The sequence below is a fragment of the Arachis ipaensis genome, chromosome B4 (genome assembly GCF_059453495.1).
Source record: "Arachis ipaensis isolate K30076 ecotype BB chromosome B4, ASM5945349v1, whole genome shotgun sequence".
NCBI lineage: Eukaryota > Viridiplantae > Streptophyta > Magnoliopsida > Fabales > Fabaceae > Arachis > Arachis ipaensis.
Genome location: NC_142439.1, coordinates 23,608,182 through 23,615,931, shown reverse-complemented (window position 1 = coordinate 23,615,931; position 7,750 = coordinate 23,608,182). Strand labels below are relative to the sequence as shown.

The following is a 7,750-nucleotide window of genomic DNA, read 5'->3' as shown; positions in this document are numbered from 1 at the left end:
AATGAAGTTGGCTTTACTTTAAGTCAATCTCATTATATCAAAATGTATTGAAAAAGTTTGATCATATCACAATTAAAGAATCCAATACACCCTATGATTAGTTCCAGAAATTTTATAAGAGGGGGGCCAAATTAAATATAAAATAAATTAAAGTATAACATAACAAAAAGTCATCAAAATATAATTTATAGTAGATAGGTTAAAATTAATAATTATATTATATAAAAATTAACATTCAACTACATACTTTAGAATTTTGGTATTTTTAAATTTGTTATGCGATATTTCATATAACTAAAATTATCAATTTACCATCTGAAATAAAATTCGAAGCATTCTTTTTTTCAACATATACAATCATATAATCTGCTAAAAGTTCATCTTCCATCTTGTTTTAAAGTATTGTTTTAATAATTTTTATTATTTAAAAAATCTATTCAATTGTTACTATTATCATATATAGAAAGAGTCAAAACAAATTTTTTTAATTGTTACTTTTTACTTAATTCAAACCTATATTTTTCAATAATTTTTCAATTATTTATATATTTATACGTTTTTATTATTTTTTAACATATTTATTAATTGCTACTAATATATTATAATACATATTATAATTTATACATATTAAGTGATGTAAATTTTTTTAATGTATAATATACAAAAATATATTTAATCTATAATATATATGTATATATATATATATATTAATTATATAATAATAATAAATTAATAGTACTAATTTTTTGTATTAGTACTAATTTTTTTAGAAAAAATTGGGAGGGGGGGGACCATGGCCACCTTAGGCCCCCCCTTAAATCCGTCGTTGCTTATAATCCTAATTTTAAATTAGAAGAAAACATGGGAAGACCTATAGCACAATTAGAATATGCTAGTGCTATAGGAAGTTTAATGTATGCAATGCATTGTACTAGACCTGATATAACATTTGTTGTATGCAAATTATCAAAGTTTACAGGAAAGCCTAGCAATCAACATTGGAAAGCTATAACAAGAGTTCTTGATTATCTCAAGAAAACTATAAACTTAGGATTACATTATAGTGATTATCCCGTAGTTTTAGAAGGTTATTTCGACGCAAATTGGATTACAAATCTTAGTGATAACAACTCCACTTCAGGATGGATTTTCACCATATGTGGTGGAGCGATAAGTTGGGCCTCAAAGAAACAAGCATGTATTACACATTCTACTATGGAGGCTGAGTTTGTAGCTTTATCAACCGCAGGTAAAGAAGCAGAATGGTTAAGAAATTTGTTATATGATATAAAGCTGTGGTCACAGTAGACGATAGCCATTTCAATCTTCTGTGATAGCGAATCAACCATGTCTTGAGTATATAATAAGGTTTATAATGGAAAGTCTAGACATATAAGTTTGAGACATGAGTTTGCGAGGCAACTAATAGATGATGGTGTAATTACCATCACTTATGTAAGATCTCAAGGAAATTTAGCAGACCCTTTTGACTAAAGATTTGTTAAGGGATAAAATCAAAGAGACTACTGCTAAAATGGGATTAAAACCTATTATTGTTAAATGATGAGAATCTAACCTTATTCTAGTAGACCACTAGTTTCAAGGTTTAATGGGTAATAACAAGTTATTTAGCAATTGGAGTACTAATAAGGTATAGGATTTAGTGCTATTTACAATAAATTAGGAAGGTGAGTTAAAACTCTTAATGGAATGATAATATTATTTATCAAAAGATTCCACCATATGAATATAGGAGTGGTGCCGCTCTAATCAAGAATTTTAGAGATTTTATTCTCGTAAATATTCATGAAATCAGGATGATCACAAGGCCATATAAGTGCTTAAAATTATAAACTCTTGAACTTAGAGGGTATAAGTAATGTGTGTGATTTTTGGTACTAGCATATAGAGTATAGGTTTAATCGATTAGACACCTATTACTTCGTTAGAACTTTAAAATTTATACTAAAAGAATGTTTAATCTTAGTGACACATTCTTTATGCATATACTTGTATGCTTTAAATTTTGTAAATAGTGGAGGATTAAAAAGTATTTACAAATTTGATTAATTAATATTATTAATATTATTAATATTATTATTAATATTAATAAACGGTTACTAACCGTTTAGTACCATTTGGTTAAAGGAACACAACTCTTTAAGAATTGTGTATGTTCAAAATATTGTATCTATTAGCAATAGAAAAGACACAATCATTTGTGTACATAAATTATAATTGCTATGTGCAATATGTATAAATAAGTCATTGTCTACTATTTTAAATACACAAGTACTAAGTGTACATTTTATTTAATTATTAAGATATTTTCTCTGTTCAAGAGAGTTGAGAATTTCTTACTAATTGCTAATTAAAAAATTTTAGGTTTCATTGTTGTCATATCAATCTTATTGCAACTAAATGAGAGGACAAATATCCCTCTTAAAAAAAAACAATCTACTCATTCCTTAAAATCATTTTCATAGACCCAACATCTCCTCACCATGCACATGGTCTCGTCGTTGCTGGTTCTTGCCTTCAATGCACCGTCTCTAGTCCGCACCTTCACTGGTCCTTGCCATCGTTGGGTCTTCTCCTTGCATCTCTGATACAGAAAAATTTAATTTCACGTATTAGATACCGGCAAGTGCACCGGGTCGTATCAAGTAATAAAACTCACAAGAGTGAGGTTGATCCCACGAGGATTAAAGGATTAAACAATCAATAGTAAGTTGGTTATTCTAGTTAGACGAACATAGTTGGATGATAGGTAGCAGAAAATGTAAATAACTTGAGAGCAAAAGAAAGCGATAAAGAATAGGAAAAGTAAATGGCAAGAATATTAAGTGCAAGAAAATAAAGTGCTGGAAAATTTAAAGAGCAAGAAAAGTAAAATGCAAGAAATAAAAGTGCAAGGAAATAAAATGCAAAAAGTAAATGATGGAAATTAAAGCTGGAAAACATAAGGGATTGGAGATGTTGATTCCTTTTGTCTTAACATAATCAATTGCCGATTCCTTGATCTAATTGTTCATGAGAAGAGGTTGAGTTTCAATTTCTAATGCATAAGCCACACAACCCTTAGGATCTCAATTCAAAGAGGTTATATGTCACGTACCAACTAAGAATGTGATGATCAAAAGAGTTATGAGGGAGAAGCTTCAATCTGAATCCTATGATCCCTTTTTCAAGGCTCACATAGAGATTCAAGTAGATCCAAATCCCCTTCCGGTAGTGAATGGATCTATGAAGCACAAAAGCTTTCCCTTAGCTACAACAAGTGGATTGATTTCTAATCTCACACTACATAAATCCAAAGATCCCAATATTAGAGCGGTTACATGTCACATATCAATCTCTAAATCAAGATCAACTTCATTATGCCAAGGGAGCTCAAACTGAACCATATGATCCCTCTTCCGAGGCTCACAATAGGATTCTAATAGATGCAAGGATCTTTGAAGAACAAAACTCTCGCAAGAATTCTAATAGATATCCAAGTATGAATATAGAATGAAGAAGAAGTAAACATCAATTCAATCAAAATTGAAACAGAGCTCCTTTCCCAAATAAGCGGGTTTAGTTGATCATTGCTCTAAAAAAACCTCAAAAGAAAATTAAATGCATGAAAGTAAAAATGAAAATTAAAGATTCATAACTAAAATAAAAAATAAAGATTCATAACTAAAATGTGTACAAAGTAAAAAAGGAAGTGGAAGAGAAGAAGAGTGTGTGAGGGGAGGGGTCCGAAGACCCACTCCCAGAGGAATGTGCCAATTCACAAAATTCTGAATTGCTCTCCCACCCAATGTGTATCTCCCCTGTGAAGTGTGAAACTAAGACCTATTTATAATCTAGCCTAAATTACAAATTGAAATAAAATTGAAAACAAATTATAATCAAATAAAAATTAGCTAATTCTATATGATTCTTGTGGCCTTCATTGGTTGACAATTGTAGGCTTGCTTGCTTGAACTTTGAAGTGGACTTGAGAGAGAAGTGAATCAAATTGAGGTCCAGGGTGACTTGGCGTTAGCACTGGCGTTAGTTGGCTAACGTTGCCACTAACGCCATAAATCCTTCCTGTAACACCCTACAACACAGTGTTTTACGCTTAAGTCGTAGAACAGAGGTAGTGTGGTATAACAGACCTCTAAACAGTAAAGATATACATATAATACTGAAAGAAATAATATACTAGGAGCCTTGAAACAAAACGGGTAAACAAAATCGCAAAATAAAAAGCGCAACGCTCAAGGAATAGGATTACTTGCATGCTAAGAGACCTAATAGGAACATGATAAAGATAAGCAGAAGGATAAAGGAAAGCCAAGGTAACAGCATAACTAGCCCCTGACTCAGCCTGCGAAGCTAAGGCTGGCCGGAGGATATATATATACATATAAACATACTTAAGTATCCCCAAAATACACCAAAACATCAAAGTAAACTCCTATCTCTCCCTAATCCTCTAAGAGGAGCAGCATACACAAGTTACTTGGAGAGTAAGCTAAACAAATATATACATATATACAACCAAAAACCAAAATACACCCAAGGACTACTTCGCTTCCCAAGATCCAGACGTCTAGCGAGGAGCCTCTCGACCTGCATCTGAAAAACAACAATACAATATGGAATGAGAACCGGAGGTTCTCAGCATGGTAAAAGTGCCACGCGCATAAGAAATACGGTCCTGGGAATGCCATAGGCAATCCTAGAACTCCGTTATTCAATTATCCAACTTAAGTACTAAACAGAAGCCATAAACAGGGGTAGGTATTCTAAATCTGCCTAACTTACTCAAGTTCAAGCTTAACCTAACACCAAACCATTTCCTCTGTTTCCTCCATCCTCTCATCATTCAGAATGTAACAGAAACAAGCAACCAAACAAGTTCACGCACAAGTAATGATCAAATAGTACAAATAGCAAGTATAACAAATAGCAGGTAATATATATCAATTAGGCATACCCAAAAAAATGCATAGCAATCAATACAAACAAATGCATATGATGCATGCCTGTCCTATGGCTGATGGGGCCCATCTGTCGGTTATCCAGCCAACCCGACAAGTCCGAAAACCTTAGACTGTCCCCCGTCGCGCATCCCCAAGAGTCTATGCATAGAGTTCACATTCATATTTCATAAAATCACTCAATGGGGGCTATCCATACCCGGAAATTTATACGTGCCTGGTCACCCTTACGACGTAGGGTCAACTGAGTATCGAGATTCAACCTGGAACACGTGATGGCGAGCCACGGCTCTTACCCAGGGAACTCGTATCTCAGATAGCATTATTCATAAGCCATTTCATAGTCATAATCATTATTTAATCATTCATCAAGCCATGGCATATTAACTCCTTTTATTAACAACCTCCCTTTCACATTTTTCATCGTCATTCCCTTATAATTCAACTTGATTACCCTTTCCGGGTCCTGACCAAACTTTTTATCAAACTCTTCTCATCCTTCTTAATATCGAATAATCTTAAAATCAACCCAACTCTAACATTAAATCAATCACATCACACGAGGATTGAACTTTAACTTCTCGAACTCATGACTATCACTAAGACATCCTCGACACTCTATTTTCTTTTCTGTTTCTAATATAGCAAATGAACTCGGAATTGCACAAACTTTATGTCCAGGCGTTCATATTGAAATAAGCTTTCTAAAAAACTAAATATCATAATTTTCTGATTTTTCTAGCCTCAGGAATAAAGGAAAAACCGTGACTACTCTGCAGTGCATAAAACCAGAAAAACAACAGCATGTGATATTCAAAATTCAATATAAAATCCAAGTTAAATCCAATGACTTTGAAAATTAATGTAGTTAAAATTTACTCATCCAGGTTTCTTTCTCAATTGGTTCTGAGTCAATACCATTTTTAATGAAAAAGTTACATTACCTGGAAGTTAAGTAAAAATGAGACAAAATCTGTTTTAAAAACCAACAAGCTTAGTACCTTTCAGTTGGAATAACTTTTATTACAAAACTCCAATTAAGCTAAATTTTGATTTGAGAACCCCTAGCTCATCTAAAAACAAGTGTGTCTTGGTTACAACCCAATTTCTATTTAATTCTAAGAGTTACAAGCATTGGAAGTTGATGCATAGCTTGCTGAAATCTGTTTCTTTTTAGTTTTGACCACCAATATTTAAAAATTCACAGCTCCCAATCCTCAACTCTTAAAATTCTGAAATTTTAGAGAACTAAAGCAAGTTAATCAAATTTTATAACAAAATTGGTTTCGCTCCAAAATTCAACTCGTAAAAGTCGCAGCAAGACAAACAATTTGCTGCCTATTTGATCTTTTCTGCTGCTGGACAGATTTAACAACCTAACTTTAAAAATTTGCCATAAATTGTATATTTAACAAAAAGGTCCCAAAATTTCCAGTTTAGTTCCTTATATTCCCAAGTTTAGCCCAAACTTGGTCTCATGCAATTTCGATCATTACATAATTAGTTACAGCATATACAATACCACCACAACACAACTCTACATCCTTATTAACAAACACCAATTCTAATCCATCATAAATAAATATAAGAGCACACCATTAATAGCTTTCACACCTCATAATTCTAATATATAAATTCACTAACAAATCTATTCTAACAACATTACAAGGCTAATCATTAAATACAACAAACAATCCAACTTATTCTATGGTTCCTCTAACCTAAGTTTTCACAACACCGTAAATATTAAACGTGCGAAACTTAAACCATACCTTGGCCGATCACTTAATTCACCCAAGGCAGCTTCTCAACATAAAATCACAGCCCCTCCAAGCTCAATCAAACAGCCCCAAAGCAAGCCTTGTCACCAACAAAGCTCCAAGTAATCCAAATTCAAGTTCAATGCATAAACACCCTCTTAAACTACACCTAATACACATATATATGTTCCAATTCAGTTCTCTATTACCAAAAATAAGATTGAGCTAGGATTAGGGTGTTCTTACCATACCCATATGCTCAATAGCTTGAGCCCACAAGTTCCGGAATCTAACTTGAACCTAGAACACAAAAATTGGACAAGATTCACTATAGGTTTTCAAGTTTACCAAAGAAAGAGGGATAGAGATTCTGAACTCAATAGAAGGCTTACCAGAGAAATTGTTTGGATAGAAAGGTAGAGCTCGACACGCTGAGCGCGTGGCCGCGAACGGTGCGGCAATCGGAGCCCGGATGAGGAAGTTATGGTAGTTGGAAGGAATGGTGAGGGTTAGGTTTCTTCTCTTCTCCCCCTTGCTGTGTTTTTCGTTGCTGTGGTGAAATGGAGAAGATGAAGCTGCTGCTTCATTTATGTTAGGGGCCCGGTTGAACCCATGGGTCCGGTTTGGGCCCCGGTTCAACCGGTTCGGTCCTTCTGGTCCGATTTTGGGCCAAATTATCGAAATTGGTATCAAAATTCTCGTTTCGATGAGCTCTATCCTATTTTGATATTAGTTTTGTATTTTTAACTTTCCTAATTAAAATTCAATTTACTAACTAATAATTTACCGATTTTAGTGGGGTTTACACTTCCTTAGCCAACGTTATCCCTGGCGTTAGTGTGGCTAACGCTAGGACTTGCTCTCCAGTTGGTATTTTTGGGCTTAAAGATGCCTATTGTTTGTTCTTCAATTTTATGCCCACTATAGACTATTATACATCGTTGGAAAGCTCTGAATGTCAGCTTTCTAACGTAACTAGAAGCATCTCAATCCGACCTCTGTAGCCCATGT

At 33.6% G+C, this 7,750-nt stretch overlaps 1 long non-coding RNA gene and 1 pseudogene across 1 annotated transcript; one reads left to right on the top strand and one right to left on the bottom strand.

The window, feature by feature from the left end:
- The first annotated feature begins 861 nt into the window (after window positions 1-861).
- LOC148566922 (secreted RxLR effector protein 161 pseudogene) lies at window positions 862-1,308 on the top strand (annotated as a pseudogene).
- Window positions 1,309-4,201: 2,893 nt separating this feature from the next.
- LOC107643265 (uncharacterized) lies at window positions 4,202-7,361 on the bottom strand. Its single transcript, XR_001620804.3, has 4 exons — window positions 7,132-7,361; window positions 6,986-7,039; window positions 6,752-6,908; window positions 4,202-4,614 (listed from the first exon to the last, which is right to left on the bottom strand). It is a non-coding gene; the product is annotated as an uncharacterized LOC107643265 (long non-coding RNA).
- Window positions 7,362-7,750: the final 389 nt, after the last annotated feature.